This window comes from Rhipicephalus microplus, chromosome 10 (genome assembly GCF_043290135.1).
Source record: "Rhipicephalus microplus isolate Deutch F79 chromosome 10, USDA_Rmic, whole genome shotgun sequence".
Taxonomy (NCBI): Eukaryota; Metazoa; Arthropoda; class Arachnida; order Ixodida; family Ixodidae; genus Rhipicephalus; species Rhipicephalus microplus.
In genome coordinates, this window is record NC_134709.1 from 1,556,045 (window position 1) to 1,579,333 (window position 23,289).

At 46.8% G+C, this 23,289-nt stretch overlaps 2 protein-coding genes across 6 annotated transcripts in view; one reads left to right on the forward strand and one right to left on the reverse strand.

The window, feature by feature from the left end:
- Window positions 1-23,289, reverse strand: part of LOC119180620 (chymotrypsinogen A-like) — a 174,184-nt gene that overhangs the window by 137,887 nt on the left and 13,008 nt on the right. The window lies entirely within an intron of this gene.
- Window positions 1-23,289, forward strand: part of LOC119167675 (tetraspanin-33) — a 61,664-nt gene that overhangs the window by 7,497 nt on the left and 30,878 nt on the right. Inside the window, exon 1 of one of the 5 annotated variants that reach the window (XM_075874850.1) lies at window positions 11,343-23,007. The exons of 3 other annotated variants lie outside the window; for them this stretch is intronic. The gene's annotated coding sequence lies outside the window, so the exon portion shown is untranslated. Of the gene's footprint in view, window positions 1-11,342; window positions 23,008-23,289 lie in introns of those variants that run through there. One more of the 5 variants, XM_075874851.1, reaches the window with a different exon arrangement.

The window sequence follows — 23,289 nt, forward strand, 5'->3', positions numbered from 1 at the left end:
TGTAACAAATGGGAGAACGAGGTCCCAGTTTGTTTGATCAGAAGCGACATGCGTAGCGAGCATGTCCCCCAGAGTATGATTAAACCGCTCAGTCAAGCCGTTCGTCTGTGGGTGGTAGGCTGTACTCTTCCGGTGAACCACATGGAACTGTTGAAGAAGTGCTTGTATTACATCGGAGAGGAAAACACGCCCTCGGTCACTGAGGAGTTCTCGAGGAGGACCATGACGAAGCACAAAACGATTGAGTATGAAAGTTGCGACGTCTTGTGCTGCAGCTGTGGGGAGAGCAGCAGTTTCAGCGTACCGTGTTAGATGATCCACTGCCACGATAGCCCATCGGTTGCCTGCCGTTGTTAATGGTAGTGGTCCGTAGAGGTCAATTCCTACTCGGTCGAATGGGCGGTCTGGGCATGGAAGTGGCTGCAATGAACCTGTTGCAGGATGTGGCGGGCTTTTCCGCCGCTGACATTCGTGGCAGCCGCGAATGAACTGGCGGACGAAGGTAAACATTCCGCGCCAGTAATACCTTTTTCGTAGGCGCTCGTAGGTCTTGAAAACACCGGCGTGAGCACATTGCGGGTCGTAATGAAACGACGCGCAGATGGTAGAGCGCAGCGTTCGGGGAATGACTAGTAGCCATTTCCTACCATCTGCTGAATAGTTGCGCCGGTACAAAAGGCCATCCCGAATACTGAAGTGCGGAGCCTGGCGGCGCAGGGTTCGAGTGGTTGGAAGTGTCGGTGCCTCGGATAACGCGTCAAGAAGCGAAGCAATCCATGGGTCATTGCGTTGTGCAGAAGAGATGGTGTCCTCGTCAAGCGCTGACAACGTGTTGTCCGAGGAAACAGATGCGATGTCCGGGGATAGGGGAGATCGTGACAGTGCATCAGCATCGGCATGCTTGTGGCCGGAACGCTATACCACGCGAATGTCATATTCTTGAAGCCGAAGAGCCCAACGGGCAAGACGACCCGATGGGTCCTTAAGCGAAGATAACCAGCATAATGCGTGGTGGTCCGTTACTACATCAAAAGCACGGCCATAAAGGTATGGGCGGAACTTGACAAGCGCCCAAACGATCGCCAAGCATTCCTTCTCGGTGACGCTGTAGTTTGATTCAGCCTTGGTAAGAGTTCTGCTGGCGTAGGCGACGACATACTCGGCGAATCCATGCTTGCGTTGCGCGAGAGCCGCACCGAGGCCGACACCACTGGCGTCGGTGTGGACCTCAGTTGCTGCCGTAGGATCGTAGTGACGCAGTATTGGTGGCGAAGTGAGGAGACGACGAAGGGTACAGAAGGCTTGGTCACACTCAGAAGACCATGACGAAATATCAGTGGTGCTGCCTATAAGTTTGGTCACAGGCGCAATGATAGAGGCGAAGTTGCGCACGAACCGGCGAAAGTAGGAGCATAACCCCACGAAGCTCCGTAACTGCTTCATAGTCGTTGGTTTGGGGAAGTCGGCGACAGCACGTAACTTAGCCGGGTCTGGAAGTATACCGTCCTTTGATACGACGTGCCCGAGAATCGTAAGTTGCCGAGCAGCGAAGTGACACTTCTTGAGGTTGAGTTGGAGCTGAGCATTCTTCAGGCACGTGAGGACGTGTTTGAGGCGCTCGAGATGTGTTCCAAAGTCTGGCGCAAAGACGACTATATCGTCGAGATAGCAGAGACAGATTTGCCATTTCAAACCCCGAAGAACCAAGTCCATCATGCGCTCGAAGGTGGCAGGCGCATTGCAGAGGCCGAAGGGCATGACATTAAACTCATACAGACCGTCCGGTGTCACGAAGGCTGTTTTTGGTCGATCGGCATCTGCAAGGGGGACCTGCCAGTACCCTGAGCGCAAATCTAATGATGAAAAAAACTCGGCACATTGTAAAGTATCAAGGGCATCGTCAATCCTGGGTAAAGGATACACGTCTCTTCGAGTGATCTTATTGAGGCGCCGGTAATCCACGCAGAAGCGAACGGAACCATCCTTTTTTTTAACGAGCACTACAGGTGAGGCCCATGGGCTTTGTGTAGGTTGAATGACGCCACGTTGCAGCATCTCGTTCACCTGTTCGGTAATAACTTGGCGTTCTGCAGCAGAAACACGATATGGTCGCTGTCGTAGTGGCGCATGGGTGACAAGGAGCGTCGATTGGGTGAAGGTGAGCGACGAGACGAAGTTGCTGGATAGTCACGGGAAGACGTGTTTGACTGACGATCCAAACTTTCATAACCAAAACGTGGTCGGTCCATGTAGTTGCTTCGTGGTCGGACGTCTGTGTAGGCGGGCACGCGACGAAGGCAGTATCGGGAGATATGGCCAGGTCCGCCGCACGCAAAACAGATCGGCCGGTTATCGCGCGTTCGCCAGGCATTTGCAGTAAGGGGCGCCGCCCACACGGCATACGGCTGAGTCGAGGCTGTGGTAGCGAGGGGAGGAGCCCATGCTACGGAAGACTGAGTAGGAGCGGTGACATGCGGCAGTCCATTGAACGGCGAGGGCTGGTGTGGCTGCTGCCTCTTTACTGCGTCAGCATAAGTAAGAGGTGCGGCGACAACTTGCTGCTGAAAGGGCACTGGCATAGCCTCGGCAATCTGGTCCTGAAGTGCATGTCGGAGCATGGGAGCTAACGGTGTCGGTGGTTGCTCTTGCTGCTGCTGCGGGAGCTCTTGGCGCTGACAAAACGGCAGGAGGGAAAGCTGACGTGCGACCTCCTCACGCACAAAGTCTTTCATTTGTGCTAGAAGGCGGGAGTGGTCAGGTACGACGTCCAGTGCAGCGAGTGGTTGGTTAGGCTGAAATGGACGACGGGTGAGAGTTCGTTGCCGTCGCAACTCGTCAAAGTTCTGGCACAGAGTTACCACTTCAGACACCGTGCCAGGAGACTTCGCCAGGAGCATTTGAAAGACGTTGTCATCAACACCTTTCATAATGTGCTGGATCTTGGCACTTTCGCTCATTGCGGCATCGACGCGCTTGCAGAGATCGAGTATATCTTCGATGTAGGCGGTAAACGTTTCGCCAGGTTCTTGTGCCCGTGAGCGCAGGCGTTGTTCGGCGCGCAACTTCCGCACGGCAGGGCGACCGAAAACCGAGGATATTGCCTGCTTGAAAGTGGCCCAGTTCTCGAACTCGGATTCGTGGTTTGTGTACCACAGTTTCGCCACATTAGCCAGGTAAAAGTTGACGGTGCTCAACTTAGCAGCGTCATCCCACCTGTTTGGTCCACTGACTTTTTCGTAGGACGACAGCCAGTCCTCGACGTCCTGGCCATCGGCGCCCGAAAAGATCGGGGGGTCTCGCTGGTGAACCGGGCCGGGGCAAGTAGGAGCCGCGAGAGGTGCTGTCTGTTGGGCAGCGTCAACTTGCATGGTCGACGGCAGGGTGCGAGATCGGAGTTCCAGGGTGTAGGTGATGCAGTTACCCAGCACCTCCACCAAATGTAAAGGGGGTTTATTGAAGGACTCAGCAAGCGGGTGGTAGCTCTAAAGGAAGGCAGGCGAACCCAGATGACGGTGCTTGATCGCCGATCTCGTGCCTTTTTCTTGTGCTGATGATAGCTGACCTGATGGCATCAACGTCTTTCTTATTCACTACACACCCAACATAGTTCATTTGTGTATTGTTGAGTGAAGTAAATATATATAGATTATGAAGAGTGTGGCTTTAGTTGCCTTAAAACAAATAGAAAAGACGCATACGCTTCTAAAAGACTGTCGATTCTACAATATATGACGCTATGATGCATGGGTGACGTGGCCTGGCTCATACCCCGTGTTTATTCCATTCTCACTTCTTCCTTCTCGGCTTCTACCAACCATCGCTACCTTCATACGTCACATGATTCCCCCTCCCCCCGAAAGAATGCGCGAGCTACAAACTATGAAGCATGAACAAGTGGTGTCTCATCATGGGAAAAAATATCACAAAATAGAGTAGTTCCATGTAACACGGCAGTTCCATGCACTTGCACAAACACATTCACAGGAAAGGCAGTCCAGTGACATCTAGGAGACCTCAGGTGGGCGAGGTTGGCTGTTGCGTTCTGGAGAGCTTGACCATGCATTCGACTTGGAAAATGATGATGATCCAGCCTGGATAGTAGCGAAAAACGAATAAGGTTGGGAGTCCTTACGTTGGAAGGTTGGATGTCTAATACGTTGGATTCTGAGTCGTGGCTACGACAGATGCATTGTATCTAGTATGCGTGTTTTTTGAGAGATGGTGACGGCTAAATGCCTGTGTGCTGGCGGCGTGCAAGAAGTAGCTCCGCGTATTAATGGCCGTTTTCCATGGTGTTGTCGTCTGTGTAACCGCTGGTGCAGAGAGCGTCTGTGGCGATGTTCCTTCATCCGGAAACGTCTTTCTTCTCGAAATGGCCCTTGGATCAAAGTTATTAATTTTTTAAGTCGTTCAAGTTGGGAGCGTGCTTCCGTTGAAGTTTTCATTCGTTGTCTTTTCTTGATTTGGTAATTGTGTTGAGAAAATTGCGGGTGGTAATCGTAGTTGAATAAAGAGACGCTGTCGGTAGTACCAGCATTATTTACGAGTGGGATGCAAGCATGATTTGTGTCAAGGAAAGCAGTAGATACATTTTCGTTTTTATCGGCAAGACTTGCATACAATAGTGACTCTGTACTGCTTCGACTTTCGGTTGTTCTGGTTCCTGAGGATGACATCACCGCAAACATGGCTTGACGTGGTTTCGATTCTGTATGTTGGTTTCTTTGCGGGAGAATTGAGCCAAGCGTTCTTGAAGTACAACCGCTTTCGGAATGGCAGTGGCTTGAAAAGTTATTTGGCCGATATTTCAGGTGGTCTGTTGCGTATGTGGCGATATCTTGAGGGGTGCGATGAGAGTGACGAGCACCAGATGAGCTACTTGGCACAGAACCAAATGATGGCTTCCGTAAGCAAGATGAAGAGTCAAGTACATTGGGTGCTTGAATATTGTCTTGATTTGTGTATTGCATGGAAGAGGTTAGCGTTGGCGATGTTCGTGCAGATGCGAAACCAGGTGGAAGGTTGGGCCTAGCAGAAAAACAGCTCGGATGTCTTTCTATGATCAGATGACTGACTTCGCCTGGCGGGAATAGCAAACTTCTGCTCTGTGCTCGAATGCGTGAAGGCTGTTTATGACTGCGATGGCTGAGTTGGAATGCACTGAGAGTGTGTGTTCTAATCGAATCTTCATTATTGTCTTGAAACCAGACGATCATTTCTTCTTTTATCTTTTGCCAAGACTCGTCGTTGTCGAATATGTGGGTGAGGTAAAATTTAAATGCCTCACCGGTGACGTAGTCACTGAAGTTCGTAACCATCTCCCGTTCCGACCAGGATGCAGCGGCTGCGTGGACCTCGAATAGGTTGAACCAGTCCTGTACGGGTCCGTCGTCCGCTGATCCGGTGTACTTGGGGATGTCGAGGTCAGCCGATGGTTCTGTCATGGTGCTGGTCGTTGTCCTTCTAGGCCATGATTCAATAGTCAATGTATGGTCGGGGTGTCTTCTGGGGAACTTTGTCGATGATGAGTGACTGATGAAGGGGCAGGCAGGTCTCCATCCTGTCGACCCGTGTGACGCTATGATGCATGGGTGACGTGGCCTGGCTCATACCCCGTGTTTATTCCATTCTCACTTCTTCCTTCTCGGCTTCTACCAACCATCGCTACCTTCATACGTCACATATATATATATTTGTGTGTGTGTGTGTGTGTGTGTGTGTGTGTGTGTGTGTGTGTGTGTGTGTGTGTGTGTGTGTGTGTGTGTGTGTGTGTGTGTGTGTGTGTGTGTGTGTGTGTGTGTGTGTGTGTGTGTGTGTGTGTGTGTGTGTGTGTGAGTGAGTGAGTGAGTGAGTGAGTGAGTGACGCTACGATTAACGGGTGACGTGGCCTGGCTCATACGCCATGTTTATTGCATTCTGCTCTTCTTCCTTCAGAAGGAAGAAGAGCAGAATGCAATATATATATATAAAGCCACGGCACAAAAACGAGAACGAATGGAGAGCTTGCAACGCGCCATAAGTGTTGCGTCTTTCTGAAAACGCGTCCCCCGCGCCCGTTGTGGTGTGACATAATCACAGCTGACCAAACAAATACTCATTTCATCGTGACGTCACGAATTTGTCTCACGAATTTGTCTCAGAAGGAAGACCACTCAAGACGCGTGCATTCTCTTGTTGTCAATGATGAATTGGTGACCGACTGCTCTTCCATCGCTTACCTACACAACAGATTTTTCCAGTCAGTGTTTACTGCTTGTCCTGATGATGGTGATGCATCCATGCCACTTCCTTCTCAGTTGTCAGTTATGCCTGACGTTCAGATCACTTATGAAGGCATCGTATCATTATTACTGAACATGAACGTGAAAACGTCGATCGGACCAGATGGCATACCAAATGATTTACTGCGAAGATATGCGGAATGGGTTGCCCACTATTTATACATAATGTATAATGCCTCAATAGAGCAAAAGCGTGTCCCAGACGACTGACTTGTGGCGAAGGTTGTGCCAACGCATAAGGGTAGAGACTAACAAAAGGTGGAAAATTACCGTCCAATTTTTCTCACCTGTGTATGCTGCAAGCTTTTAGAGCATATTATATCCAAAGCTCTGTATGCGTATCTTGAGGGCACAAAAACATTTTTTCCTAATCAGCATGGTTTTCGGCAGAATTTATTTACTGTAACCCAATTAATCGAAGCAGTCAATGACTTCACGTGTGCCTGAAATAATAGTGTTCAGATTGACGCAATATGTTTCGACTTCTCCAAAGCCTTTTACAAGGTTTCTCACAGGGAGTTAATTAATAATTTAGCACACCTAGGCATAAATTATAACATAATACAGTGGATAAGTGCGTACCTGACAGGCAGAACACAATATGTAGAAATAAACGGCTTCAAATCTGAGTCATTAAGCGTTACCTCAGGGGTACCGCAAGGTTCAGTTTTAGGACCGATATTATTCTTAACTTACATAAATGACATTTCATGTGGCATAGATAGAAGTACTATGCGGTGCGACTTTTTGCAGACGACTGCCTAATTTATAAAGAAATACACAATTAGGCTGACCAAAAAAACGCTTTATGATATTCTTGATGCTGTCAGTAATTGGTGAACTGAATCTAAAATGGAAATAAATCAAACTAGAACAGTTGCTTTGCGCGTCGCAAACAAAAGTAAGCGTGTCTTCCATTCCAATTACACTCTATGTTCATCCGCTTGTCTACCGTCAATGAAATAAAACATTTAGGTGTAACAATATCCAGTAATCTAAATTGGAGGACCCATTTGGAAAACATTTGTGCGGTGGCGGAGATAAAACTATGGTACTTGCGAAGAAAATTAAGACTTGTATACGACTCCCGTTAAGCTAGCAGGGTGGTTCCACGAGAGATTGACATGGGTCCAAAAGTTGATATTTTAGATTTCATTGAGTGTATTATATTTCGTGCACCTCTCACCAGGTAGCCCGAAAGTCAAATTCGTTTTATGATTAACGGCATAACTTAAGAGAAAAAAAAAGATCAAACTTCACCAGCACGAAGGCACCAATTGTATCACCTGTCATTTTCGAAAATTGCAGATGCTATAAAAAAAACAAATATTTTTGTTTCAGGGAAGATATTTTTTACCTGAAATGCATGTCTAATGAAGAATGAATTCATACGGTTTCAAGTTTCTAGACTTTAAGAAAATAGCTTTTAAAAATGTCTAATTTTGCGACAGTTTAAAATAAGTTACGTATTCTCCTTTTTTTTCTCCAAAAGTAATGCAAGCAGCATTTTCAAACTTGACACGTTTTAAGGATATAGTGTGTTCATTAGGGACACACATTATTGCTGCCGTAGGGCAAATGTAAATTTTTATATATTGCCTCAAAGTTCTCATATTGGCAAAAGTGTACTCCACTGAAATTTGAATAATAAAAAAAAACCGTCTTCGATTTTTCTTAAAATCTCGTAAACAGACAACAGAAGGCCATCATACAGTAATATAGAAAAACATGTTGCATTATTTTGTTTTTAGCGACCATATTCGTGGTACAAATCAGAGATTTTCGAGAATGCGCTGATAAGTTCAGAAATTTAGAAATCGGAACGGAAAAGCGGCAATGAGCTTCAAACGCGAGTAAACGTGACCGCATTTGGTGAAGAAAAGCTGTTTCAGCAGATAGGAGTAACTATTTTGAACACGATATTCTACAGTATCTGAATTCACTCTTATACGTAAAGCACTGAGTGTTCTAATCTGTGGCGCCTCTCCATTACTGGCACACAGATGGAGCTGCTGTGATGGCCATGTGTTTGCAACACGTTGGGTAAGAGAATTGAATGTTGAATGAGTTCATAAATGATTCATAACAAATTTTTATCATTTGGGGCACGAAAACTGCCGCATTGGACTGAAGAACACGCTTTAGAGCAAGTTTTAGAACATATGCGACTGGAGAAGCTGCATGCGCAAAATAGCAAAGTTCATGCAGAGCCAAGACAACTTAGCAGCAATGCTACAGTAACCGTGAAATGCCACCGTAACGTGTGTAACCGCCACTTTCAACCATCAGATCTAAAATGGAGTGTGTGTGCCCAGTGGTTCAAGAACTTCAAGCAAGCCTATGAAGTCTGTTCTTCTTATCAAGAGCGCATGCGTTTGTTGACATTGTTGCCGAGCGATATAGAGCGCCGAAAACTCCAAGCGCTTATGCCAAACTTGTCAGCTTACATGATATACAGATCCCGACGCTGGCGCACAAAACACGGGATATGGTTAGCACCAAATGCGGTAAACAGGACACGACTGAACCAATGGACGTCCAGGCAGCTATGGCTTACTACTCCAAAGATGAGTACAGCTGCTCTCGGCAGAGTCCCAACAAAGAAGATGTATCTGTTATCATTGACGGAAAAAAGGAGCTTGTTTCGAAAAGGTTTATGACCCGTTCGGTGCGAGAGGCTCACCGTCTCTTTAGAGAAACTAATCCGAACACGTCTATTGGGCTCTCAAAGTTTTATTCACTGAGGCCGAAGTGGGCTCTTCTTACACCACACCAAAAAGTGTGCCTTGTATATACTGTGCTAATGCCACGGAGTGTGTTTCTGCCCTACAAGAGGTCACCGATGGTGCCTACACGGCGGACTTCTTGAAAGAACTATGTCTTTGCAGCTCCCCTACAAGTGATTGTTCTTTAGGCCACTGCGACTATTGTGCCGAGGAGGGCGCTCTGACAGTCACATGTTTAGTAATCCCTGAAGATATCGAGGTAGCTAATGCAGTACGGGAAAATGGCGATCTAGTAAAAAAAAAAAACAGCCCAGGCAAGTGCTTTTCTGCGAGAGCTAAGTCTATGGTTCGTGAAGTGGATTACCCATGATTACATAAGATACATTCAAGAATCAGCAATACGCCAGGCGAAACAGAACCAAGAAAAAGAATCTTGCATTTTTCACTTTGATTTCGCCGAAAATCGGACAGCCATTTTATCGAATGAGGTACAGTCGTATCACTGGCACAAAAGACAGGTGTCTATATTCACGTGTGTCGTCACAAGGAAGCAATCAATTCAAAGTTTTGCCGTCATCAGTGATGACACGTGCCATGATGCTGCGCATGCCTGTTTTGCTCTACAAATAATCCACAACTATATGAAGGAACAACTTAAGCCTGACACGCATGTTACTTATGTTTCCGATGGTGCATGCAGTCACTTCAAAAACAAGTACCAGTTGTTCGAGTTGTGTCAGAAAGATCATATATCAACAAAGTGGATTTTTTCGGCCACAGGACATGGCAAGAACTCTTGTGACGGCGTTGGTGGCCTACTAAAGCATCAGGCTATGCTCCACAACCTCAGAGCGGCAAGCTCAGCTGTGATTATGTCAGCATCCCAAATGGTGGCTCAAATGAGCGTGAAGCTCAAGAATGTCAAGCTTCTGTGTGCAAATGCAGACGAGCTAGAAACATTCCGTCAGTTTAAGAAGAGCCAGTGCAAATCGTTGCCACATGTTCCAGGCACACGTTCTTGGCATGTTTGGTTAAGCACATCTGAGGGCACTGATCGCGGTCGTGTTTTGTTACTGTCACGTACTGCTAAACGTGATCTGCAAAAGATGCAGTCATTTTGAGCGCATCTCTTGGTTCACGCAGTCACCACCAATATACCAGTGCGGGTACTTCAAGCGCATATGCTTTTTCTAGCGAGACCCAACACTTGCGTTGGAACATTTTCATGTTTGAGTTTATCTGCAAATATAGACAGATGTTTTGCAACTGAGTTACAGTGTCGAACATTTCCTCCATCAGAGCTGTGTTATCAGGAGCATAAATGCGCCTTTGTGGGTACGTATTTGTCACAGTGCTAAAACAGCCTTTTTTCACCAAATGCGGTCATGTTTACTCGCGTCTGAAGCTTGTTGCCACTTTTCCCGTTCCGATTTCTAGAATTCTCAACTTATCAGCGCATTCTCGAAAAGCCCTGATTTGTACCACGAATATTGTTACTAAAAACAAAATAATGCAACATGTCTTTCTACATTACTGTATGATGGCCTTCGGTTGTCTATCTACAAAATTTTAAGAAAAATCGAAGATGGGTTTTTTTTATTATTAACATTTCAGTGGAGTACCCTTTTGCCAATATGAGAATTTTGAGGCAATATATAAAAATTTACATCTGCCCTACGGCAGCAATAATTTATGCACCTAATGAACACACTATATCTTTAAAATGTGTCAAGTTTGAAAATGCTGCTTGCATTACTTTCTGAGAAAAAAAATGGGGAATACGTAACTTAACTGAATTCAGGAACAGCGCAACCTACAAGTAGTTACTTCGTAACTACGGAAACGAAAAAACAAGAACAGAAAAGAGCGCTGACTTTCAACAAATATTTTATTTTATTTATTTTATTTACAGATACTGCAATCACCTTTGGTGATTTTAGCAGGGTGGTACATGAAGTTAGTCATGAACAAATGGCAAGTACAATGTCATATAATATATACAGGTTATACAATGTCTATAGGGCAAATACAAACTTCAACTGGCAATATCATACAATAAAAAATAGAAGACTACAATTATACAAGCATGTACAGTGGTATGTAATACGATTCAACAATTCAACTGGTTAGTGCACTTTCTAATTTCGAGGAAAACAATGCCAATGAGGGTGCTGAAACAATTGCATTAGTTAGTTTGTTCCACTCGACTATGGTGCGAGGAAAAAATGAATACTTAAAGCAATTATTGTGTGTGGGAAAGGGGGTTATGGTGAGGTCATGTCTCTGCCTGGTAGAGTAGCCAGAAGAAAAAGAAAAAATATTGGCTATGTCTACTTGATATTGGCCGTTAATTAGTTGGTACAGAAACTTAAGCCTTAAGTTACGGTATCTTAATGATAAAGGTGAAAGTTGAGCTCTGCTTAATAGGTCAGTAACGGAAGTCCTCGAAAAATTATTGTAGACAAAACGAACTGCTCTTTTTTGCACTTTTTCTAATTTGTTAATGTTAGTCTTAGTAAAAGGATCCCATATAATAGCGGCGTAATCTGATATTGGTAAAACAATTGATTTGTACGCTAAAAGGCGGACAGAAGGAGTGGATAGTTTGAGAGCACGACATAGAAAAAACAGTTTGTAAGTTGCATTGGCCGTTACATGTGTAATGTGTTTGTTCCAGCAGAGATCATTCGATATGAAAAGCCCCAAGTACTTATAATTAGTGACTTCAGTCAAAAAGGTGTTGTTAGCATTTGTATCTGAAATGCAAAGGTTTTTTCTTGTGTGTAATTCGCATAAAAACAGTTTTATCAAAGTTAATGACCATCTGCCATTCCTCGCACCAGGAGGCTACTTTTTGAAATGCCTGATTTAACAGAAGTTGGTCGGATGTGCTATGAACCTCAGAGTACAAAACACAGTCATCTGCGTAAAGTTTCACTTTAACAGGAATTTGTTCTACAATATCATTAATGAACAAAAGAAACAGTAGAGGCCCTAGAACTGAGCCCTGGGGAACGCCAGAACCAACCATTACACATTTTGAGTTCCAACCGCGAAAAGAAACAAATTGTTGTCGTTTAGTTAGGTAGAAAGAGAGCCAGCCCATTAACTTTTTGTTTTTAAGTATTTTCTCACAAAGATTTAATATCGGAGTGATGTACATATATAGGCGAAAAATTAGAAAAAAAATGGGCATGCGTAGAAGGGTGCAGGAACAAACTGCGATACACTGTCAGCAAAACTCTTGTCTCTTGTTGAAAGGGCTGAGAAAACAAATACATATGTAACTTAAAAAGATCGAGATACGCAATCTCCTTTTTCAACAATGCAACCGATGGGCAACTTACACATTTACCTTCAAACTTGTTTATTTGATAAGCTTCAATTATCTCACGCGTGGCCTGCGAGTGGTGCTTGCTTAATACCTCGCAACGCTCAAAAACTGGCACGCAGCTGCAGTCTCTGCAGTGGATTCTGAGGTGTCCTTGAACTGCGTTGTGAACATTGTTATTGGGCTCTCTTAAACGGTCATTAAGGCACCTTCCGGTTTGCCCTATGTATACCATTCTGCACGAAAGCGGAATGAGATATACGACACCAATGACACAAGGTACAAAGCGCATTCTGTGTTTCACAGTGCATCTTCCTTTAATAGCAGCTGGATTATTCACCAGCTTACAAAGCTTTGTAAGCTTTTCTGGGGCGGAAAAAATAACAGTGACACCAGCGCGTTTACCAATTTTTTTCAGCCGATGCGACACGTTATGCAGATACGGAACTGCAACATATTGTAGCGATGCTGAGGCAGACAGGTGAAAAAACAAGCGTATTTATTAGGGCGAACTTGTGCCCACTATTCTAAAGACTATGGTCGTCAAGTCCGAGTAGCCGAGTGGCACAGATACAACTATCTTCCTCTTCCTCGTTGCCGGAGCGCACGAACGCGTGGCGCATGCCAGCCGGGTCTTGCTTGTGCTCTTGCCACGATGATTGCGGCGGGCTACTTGAACGTGGCCAACCTGTCGCGGCATTATCCCCCTCCTCAGACGCATCGTCCCGATGCTTAAGACAGTGAAAAGATACATGCGCACTCTCACTCGTTTTTCGACGATCTGTCATGATAGGGTTTCATGCGGACTACGTGTACCACTTCCGTGGGATTGCGGTGTCTTGAAGTCACGTGTCCAGCGGTTCTGACTTCATAAGTGACGTTGCTGATACGGTTGAGTACTTCATAAGGGCCGAAGTATCGGCAAAGAAGCTTTTCAGAGAGTCCGCGGCGGCGCACTGGTATCCATATCCACACTTTGTCACCGGGATGATAAAGTGCGTCACTGCGTCGCTTGTTGTACCGACTAGAATCGACGTGCTGTTGGTGGCGTATTCGGTATCTCGCCGTTTGCCGTGCTTCTTCGGCTCTTTGCAAGAAGTCATCTAAGTCAGGTGGATAGCTGCTTTCGTCCTGTAGTGGTAACATGGCATCCAGCGGGGTGGTCACTCTTCGGCCGAATACTAGTTCGAAAGGAGCAACGTGGGTTGTTTCTTGAACGGCTGTATTATATGCGAATGTTACGTAGGGTAATATTTCATCCCACTGTTTATGTTCAACATCGACATACATTGATAGCATGTCGGTCAGAGTTCGGTTAAGGCGTTCGGTTAAGCCATTTGATTGAGGGTGATACGCCGTTGTTCTTCTGTGATCGGTATTTGTCATGCGCATCAGACATTGCATTAGGTCTGCAGTAAATGCGGTGCCCCGATCCGTAATAACGACCATGGGCGCACCATGTCTGAGCACTATGTTGTTCACAAAGAACTTGGCGACTTCGGCTGCTGTCGCACTGTACAGAGAGTCAGTCACAGCATAACGGGTCAGATAGTCTGTGGCTACGACTATCCATTTCTTGCCTGCACACGACGTCGGAAAAGGTCCTAGGAAGTCCATGCCGACTTGTTGGAATGGGGCATCTGGAGGGTCTATTGGCTGGAGAAGGCCGGCTGGTTTTACGGGTGGAGTTTTGCGCCGTTGACATTGACGACAAGTTTTCACGTAGAGCTGCACTGATGCGAGCAACTTAGGCCAATAGTATTTCAAGCGAATCCTGGCGAATGTTCGGCTCACACCCATGTGTCCAGATGTTGGCTCGTCGTGGCATGGGTGCAGAATTTCCTCTCGCATGGCTGTGGGCACGACTAGTAAAAACGTTTCACCATTAGGTTCGAAGTTCCTCCTGTAAAGGACACTTCCTCGCAGGCAGAACGCGGAGAGCCCTTTGGAGAATATGCGAGGGACTTGAACGTCGAGACCCTGCAGGTGTTGTATAAGCGCCAGCAAATCCGGGTCATCTCGTTGTAGTTGAGCGATTTCGGACGCGTCGACAATGCCTAGAAACGGGAAGTCTTCCTCTTCAGGTACACTTGGATTGACGGGAGAGCGTGACAGACAGTCGGCATCACTGTGTTTCCTTCCAGATTTTTACGCGACCGTAATGTCATACTCCTGCAGCCTGAGGCTCCATCTTGCTAGTCGACCTGACGGGTCCTTGAGATTTGCCAGCCAGCATAGAGCATGGTGGTCACTGACAGCTCTGAACGGTCTGCCATAAAGGTATGGTCGAAACTTGTTTATTGCCCAGATGACTGCGAGGCACTCTTTTTCAGTTGCAGAGTAGTTAGCCTCAGCTTTTGATAGTTTGCGGCTGGCATAGGCTAACACTTTCTCTTGACCATTTTGCCATTGGACAAGGATGGCGCCGAGGCCGACATTGCTGGCATCGGTATGGACTTCAGTGTCGGCTGTCTCATCAAAATGGGCAAGTATTGGTGAACACTGTAGTCGTTTTCTCAATTCGTCAAAAGCTTTCTGTTGTTCGCTTTCCCATGTGAAGGGCACGTCGTCTTTCGTCAGTTTTGTAAGAGGATCCGCAATCTTTGAGAAATTTTCAACAAATCGCCTATAGTAGGCACATAAACCCAAAAATCGACGCACTGACTTTTTGTCTCTGGGTGTCGGGAACCTCTGAACAGCGGCTGTCTTTTCGGGATCAGGACGAACACCATCGGAACTAATGACATGTCCAAGGAATCGCAGCTCTTCGAAGCCGAAGTGGCATTTTTCGGGTTTGATTGTCAATTTCGCTGACCGGGTGGCTTTCAATACTGTGCGTAGTCGCTCTAGATGTTTGTCAAACGTTGTAGAGAATACCACCACGTCATCCAAATACACTAGGCATGACTGCCTTTTCAATCCGGCAAAGACAGTGTCCATCATTCGCTGGAACGTTGCTGGTGCGGAACAGAGGCCGAATGGAAGCGCTTTAAATTCGTAGAGGCCATCTGGTGTTACGAATGCCGTTTTTTCACGGTCCCGCTCGTCGACCTCTATTTGCCAATATCCGCTTTTCAGATCTAAGGAGGAGAAAAACTTTGCGGATCGCAACCGATCTAGTGTATCGTCGATACGTGGCAAGGGGTAGACATCTCGTTTAGTTACACTGTTCAGTTTTCTGTAGTCGACACAGAATCTAAGTGTGTTGTCTTTCTTCTTAACGAGCACTACGGGGGACGCCCATGGACTATTCGAAGGCTGGATGACATCATCCGAAAGCATCTCCTCCACTTGCTTCTTGATAATTTCCCGTTCTTTCTGTGACACCCGATATGGATGCTGGCATATAGGCCTCGTGTCGTCTTGCGTTATAATTCTGTGTTTCGTGATTGACGTGCGCTGGACCTTCGAGGCACTCGAAAAGCAATCAGAGAATTCTTTCACCAAGGCGTAAATCTGTTTCTTTTGACTGTCCGGAAGACTCTGACGGTCACGGATGTGTCGATGTTGCAGGCCACTGGTCGAGTGGTTGATGTCGTTAAGCTGCATAGTTCAGTCGCCATACAGAAGTCGTGTAAATAGGCAATAGCCGTGCCTTGAGCGATGTGTTGAAGTTCATTGGAGAAATTTGTGAGCAGGACATCTGCACGGCCTTTCGTCAAGTGAACAAGACCCCTAGCTACGCAGACACCTTTGTTCAAAAACAGCCCTACATTTGTATCCGCTATGCCTTCGCGGTTGTACAATGCGTCATTTTCTACGAGCACCATTATACTGCAGCGTGGCGGCACAGTCACGTCATCATGAACAACGCGTAAAGCAGTTAGGCGTCGTTCCTCAGATTCCTCCACAGGTATAGCTTGTTCAGTCGAAAACGACACGCTGGATCTACGCAGGTTAATTACGGCGCCATTAGCTCGCAAAAAATCCATTCCTATAATGAGTTCCCTTGAACATTCTGGCAGCACAATGAAATCGGCCACGTAAATAAAGCCCCGTATTTCAAGTCTTGCAGTGCATCTGCCAAGGGGCGTAATAATGTGACCGCCTGCCGTGCGTATCTGCGATCCACTTCACTGTGTCACAACTTTGTTTAGCTTTTTCACCATCTTGTGACTTATCACTGAATAATCAGCACCGGTGTCGACTAAGGCATTCAACTCCCATCCTTCCATCCTCAACCGCAAATCTGAAGTAACGTTTTCGTTGCTGCACCCATCTACCGGAAATACACCGTCATCACCCTCAAACCATATTGGAGGATCTTCGTAACTGACGTTATCAGCGGCCTCACCTCCACAGGTCGCTTGCTTCAGTTTTCCGGGAGTGGACTTGGAGAGCGATGACCAGGCTGCCTTGAAGGTCTACGTGGGCTGGAAGACCGGTAGTGCATAGGCGATGGTGACCGTGACCGGTGTTGGCGTAGAGTTGGCGAGTTCTGGCGCGTAGACAAGTACTCCTCAATCTCCGCTGGTCGTTCGCCGTTTCGGGGGCACGGTGCATACGACGGGAAGCCTCTTAATCCAGCCTGTCGGTAAGGACAGAATCTGTACAGGTGGCCCGCTTCCCCACAATCAAAACACAGAGGCCGGCGCTCGTGATCACGCCAGACGTCACTTTTCCTGGGCCTACGCTCCATATAGTGATGGGTGCTACGTGCTCCTGGGGGCAGATAGGTAGCTGTTGGTTCCCGCGGACGAGGTGCGCTGCGTGCCGCAGGTGGGAGAGGAGTCGTCGCCATCGCAACTGCTGCATTGCTGTGTACGGTGGGTTGTCTGACAACCTCAGAGTATGTTCGGATAGGTCGAACCGGCTGCAGCTCACGCTCTGGCTCTCGTATCACCTGCCTCAGTTCGTCACGAACAACGTCCGTAATGGATAGTGCAGTTGGAGTCTGGGGCATTTGCAGTCTGCTCAGTTCTTCTCTAACAACTGATCTAATGAGCTCTCGCAGGGCTTCAACGTCGTTTCGGACGCCTCCGGAGAATACCTGTGCTGATGCGCAGTTAAGATTCCGGTTGTACTGCCGAGCCCGCTGTTCCAGTGTTTTTTCGATGGCTGTCGCTTCCGAGTAAAACTCAGCAACTGTGCTTGGAGGGTTGCGGACGAGAACGGCGAACAGCTCTTGCTTCACTCCGCGCATTAGATGGCGCACCTTTTTATCCTCAGCCATGTTGTAATCCGCCCGCTTGAACAGACGGACCATGTCCTCAATGTACATAGCAGCACTCTCGTTCGTGAGCTGGTTCCTCGATTGAAGAGCAGCCTCCGCCTTTTCTTTCCGGTCTATATTCGCGAACGTAGCCACCGCTTGTCGACGAAATACCTCCCAAGTAGACAACGAGGTTTCATGGTTCTCAAACCATGTCTTTGCGAAGTCTTCCAGGGCGAAGTATACGCGACGGAGCTTCTCTCTTTCGTCTCATCCATTCAAGCTCGCCACTCTCTCGAACAGGTCCAACCAATCTTCAACATCCTCGTACGAGTCGCCGTGGAACACTGGCGGCTGGTGAGGTTGGCTAATGAACATTTGTGCCGGTGTTACCTGGGTAGTCATAGTGGTGGTATCCATCGTTTGAATTCCCCTTGGTGTAAAGTGAAGAGGACCGAACTCAGGTGAGTCACCTCAAAGACGGCGACTTGCCCTCTGGTGTACAGGAGTCACTTCCACGGGGTTGATACGCTGGTCGTCAGGGCTACGCTGTCTTGAGATCGCGGGGCTTCGATTCATAACCCAGCATCTCCACCAGAAATGTAGCGATGCTGAGGCAGACAGGTGAAAAAACAAGCGTATTTATTAGGGCGAACTTGTGCCCACTATTCTAAAGACTATGGTCGTCAAGTCCGAGTAGCCGAGTGGCACAGATACAACTATCTTCCTCTTCTTCGTTGCCGGAGCGCACGAACGCGTGGCGCATGTTAGCCGGGTCTTGCTTGTGCTCTTGCCACGATGATTGCGGCGGGCTACTTGAACGTGGCCAACCTGTCGCGGCAATATTTCATGGGAACAGACGCGCTTTGAGGCTGAGATCGCCCTCCTTGATATTTAATTTGCTTCAAAAGTTTTTCCGCAACAGCAGAAATCAGGGCGCTCGAGTAACCGGCGCTTAAGAGGCGCTCTACCTGTGCTTTAAAACTGCATTGCATCGAGTGCGGGCATGACCTCTTGAGAGCGTTTACCAGGCAACCTTTAATGATACCCCTTTTCACCAATTTTGAATGAGCTGAGTGGAAAGGTAAAAGGGGTTTACCACTTCTCGGTGAAAACAGCCAGCACAAATGAGTACTTCTAAGACAGAGTGTTAGGTCTAAGAACCTAATCAAATTTCCAGACGGTAACTCATGCGTAAGTTCAAGAGGAAACAAGTGCTTCTTAAACAAATCTAGAACAAATCTAGAACAAATCTAGAACAAATCTAGAACAAATCTCTGCTATATAGAAAAAACAGTACCACATGCAATCTACACAAACTTGCTCTTCACGACAGTATTCACGCCTTTGAAGAAGCTGTGCTGCAAGTACTCGTCACCTTTATGCTTTATTATTTTAGGAGCCCCCATTGAACATGTGTGTAAAGCTAAAGAAATGGAGTGCAGCCTTATGGGCTTTGGTGCATCTTTTTGTAAACTTGTATGAGCTAAATACAGCTAAGACAAAACAGTTCTGGGTGTTGTTCGTAATTTGTCACAAGGCACAACAAAATATCGGAAAGCCTGTTAATGCCCCTTTCTGCTGGTGTGTTCATTTTGCAATTTCTGACGATTCACATGCCAACTATGAAGTGATCGTGAGTCACACAGTAGTGGGCAAATTTAGATTAATTCTGGCTTCCAGGGGTTCAGACAAATGACATTGGAGCCTCACAGGAGACGAGAGTGCTTGTCGAAATATTTGCTGCGACACCTTATGTTAACAGACTTTTCATATTTTCAAGCTTCCATCTTTTAAGGGTCAGTTTAGTTCACCTGCACCCATCGAAACTGGTTCACAGCTGTGCACAAGACGTTCAGAACTTGTGCAGCACGAGTTCAGCAGTGCGATATCACAAGTGAATGACAAGGTGCCAACAAGGTGGAATCCTTATTTTTGTTCGCTTAAATCAATGAGGTGCAAACATCACGGCAAAACACGCCGCATTTGCAGAGGTGGGTACAGTACCTACGTCTGAAGCTATGCTGTTTGTTAAGCTGTGCGTGTGGCTGCACCAAAGCAGCGCCGTCAGAGCAGAAGGTACAGGAAAGTCATGAACTAGTATTGGTGCTGTACCTCTCCTGCGCTTTCTGAAATGAATGGCACGATTTAGAAGATGCTATTGCCGCACCACTGAAACGAATGGCGAGGTGCAGCATTTTGTAAAACGGATCATGTGGTGCAACCCCCAAGTACACAAGCGTCTTAGCCTTTCACCCCCATCAAAATATGGCCACTGTGGCTGGGATCAAACAGCGTGTTGTTGAGCTCAGCAGTGCCACACAATCTAACTAATAGTGTTACAGTTTCAACATTATTGAAATATAGACTTCATGCCACGGTAGACAGCCAATGCTTGTGGCCAATCTGAAGCACCCCTCCACGATATGCACGGTAAAGCATTCACAAATACAGCATTAAATGTGTGAAGTTCGAGATGACCTGTTGTCATGGACATTCAGGGGTAGTCATCCTGTCCTTGCATGGCAGTTTGGAAAACAAGTAACTTTACTAGATATTAATGTATGTATTCACTGCATAATCAATGCATAAAATTTTCCAAAGTAAGCAAATAAACTCAGTTAACTAGTAAACAGCACTATTTTATACATATATGTACTGGTACCTCATAACACGTGTATCACTCAGGGCTGCTTCTTCACAAGGCATGTCATGTAGCAGGTTCCCTGCCCATTGTACACAGCTGCTTCTATGTCAGGTGGGCCAGGAGGCTGTGGCAGAAAAAGAAGTATTTCTCATTTATGTGATGCTTTCTTCGTCACGCTATAGCAAAACCAGACCCATAATTATGTGATGTTTCTCAAACGCGACTGCAGTAAACTATTAACAAGTAGGTTTTTTGCACTAATTAATGGTCTAGCTAGCTACGAAGACACATGCGAGGTGACAGTGAGTTATTTGCCTTCTTTCATCGCAACGGCCTGGTTGGTGCTACCTGGTGATAGATTTTCAAAATTAACATTTGAGTCAGCGACTCGTTCCCACATGAAGCCATGCCGCAAGTAACGCACGCTTTTCTGGTTACAGATTGAGACGTTAAACAATTTACAAATTTAATATTGCAATGCGCTGCCACCGTGTAATGACTACGCAGTCATTGGCAAAAAAAAACTACATATGTTGAAATGAACCAACTAGCCCCGCAAACAACCGTCCTTAAACAACTGAAGTGGTTTCTACTCACCGGCCCGGGCTTGCAACAGGTGTTCACCCGATGAAAGCTTCTACGGTTGCTTCGTTCCCCGGAAGTCACTTGAATTCGCTTCGTGAAAGCATTTGAACGAGTCAAAATAAACGGAACGAGAAAGACTGTGTCGGTCGGCAAAAGCTCGAAATATTTACAGCGAAACGAAACAGTTCGAGACACATCCGAACGTACCGCGAGCCGTTACCTGCCGTCGCAATCGTTGGCCGCCGCAAACTTTGAAATGAGGTTAATGATATCAGTAGGCTGCTGCTGACCTCGAGTCAGCTGGAGCAAAAACTATTACAAAAAATTGATGACGTGGCACATGTTTAAGAAAAACTACTTGCTAGAAGAACAAGCTGTTTTTTATGTGCAGCGGTACGAAAAAATGTAGTATTTGATCATTTTAAAATTAAAACTTGGCTCCGACGAGGGCGCCCCTACAAAAAAGTGTAACAGCGCGAGTGGCGAGAGAGGTTAGTACATCCACTCTGGGTATTTGAAGCAGAAACGTGTCACGGTTTGATTGATTGATTGATTGATTGATTGGTATGTGTGGTTTAACGTCCCAAAACCACCATTTGATTATGAGAGACGCCGTAGTGGAGGGCTCCGGAAATTTCGACCACCTGGGGTTCTTTAACGTGCACCCAAATCTGAGCCCCGCCGCGGTGGTCTAGTGGCTAAGGTGCTCGGCTGCTGACCCGCAGGGCGCGGGTTCGTATCCCGGCTGCGGCGGCTGCATTTCCGATGGAGGCGGAAATGTTGTAGGCCCGTGTGCTCAGATTTGGGTGCACGTTAAAGAACCCCAGGTGGTCTAAATTTCCGGAGCCCTCCACTACGGCGTCTCTCATAATCATATAGTGGTTTTGGGACGTTAAACGCCACATATCAATCAATCAATCAACCCAAATCTGAGCACACGGGTTGACTTTTTCGCTCCCTACAGGTGATCACTTGAACTTGAGAGTTTCCGGGGCCTGGTACTGCTCTCAAACAAGTCGCAACACTTTATTAGACAGTTGTAGTATACCACGGATGATCCTTCCTCCGTGTAGTATACCGAGTTTAACGGGATACCGGGCGTACCGTGATACCGGAATCGAAGTGCGCATGCGCAGATACGTACGTTACCCATACCGCTTACCGTACGCGCGATATTTTTCAGATTTAAGGTCACCGTGGTATCAGAGTGTACTAGAACTTTTGAGTGGCGCGACCGAAACACTTTCCCCTTGCTTTCTCCATCCCCAACTTGTGGCGAAAGTAGCGGCTGCGCTGCCATCGCCCAATCTACCCACTTGGTTTACTCGGCTGGCTCGGCGGCATGGCCGGCATCTCGGTTTTAGTCGCGAAATGACGAAGAAGCAGCATCTAAACCATTGTTACGCGCCAGGTTGCACAACTGGATATCCGCGTGTGCAACAAAGTCGGAAGTTATCGCTTTTTAAGGCCTCAAAAGACGAAGATCGACGACTTCTTTGGGAGCGGAACCTCCATCGGCTTGACAAGCCACTTGACGCCGATTGTGCTGTGTGCGAGTTACATTTCCAAGCGCATTTCATTGTGAGAGACTACGTACATGTTATCAATTGGTGTTCAAGTTCGAATTCCTGGGGGAACGCCGACACTTGCCCCTGATGCAGTCCCGACGATCTTGCCCAACCTGCCTGCATATTTGACGCTCAAAACTCCGGCTGCGTGGACCCAAACAAAGCGGCGGCATCAGTGTGTGCCGGCTGAGAATGACAACAGAAAACGGCGACGCATTAGCACTCCTGCACAGCTCCTTGTGGATACCAACGGTGCAACTTCTTCAGATGGCGACGAAGCTGACGAGGCAAGCTCAAGTCCCTCGTCTGACGCGGTTGTCACTCTCGGTGACCTTCGGGGTCTTGTCCCACCATCAAAGTGATGGGCGCTGCACGAGTTTCCTGGATTTGACGGCGTGTCGTATGTAGCGTGCTCACTGAATCCTAGCACTCGTGAACTTTGCATTCAACGAGCCGTACACTTCACCTGTGCAGACAATGGAAGCGTGCAATGTGAAGCGTTCGTGCAAGAGAAACTGATCAGTAAGTCCAGTTTAGTAACTGTTCGAGAAGCCTCGGATGCTCTGCAGCTTGTTGCAAGCGTCCCACTCTGTTGTGGAGCAGCAGAAACTTAATTTCTGCCACCATCGGACCTTACCCACGGTCTTCACGCGCAAATGAAGTCAAGAGGAGAAATCTTCTACAGTGTCAAATGCATCGGAAAATCAGCTAAGGAAGGTGAGTGTATGACATGAAAATTGTCTAGCATAAAGCCCTAGCACTAAGCGTGACAGTCCTAAGTGAACAAGAATTTCTGATTTTTTTGCTATTGGGACAAGTTTCGATTGCTTTAGCCTAGCTTAGTGATAGTTACTGAGGAAAATCAAGCTGTATGTTCTAGCTGAGATGCATTTTGTGTATGTTTGCCAAAATGTTCTTCGTGTTTTTTTTTTCTTAGCATCTTTAGCTGTGTGCAGTGTGGCTAAGAATGGGAATACATTCCTCTTTAAATGTTTCTTT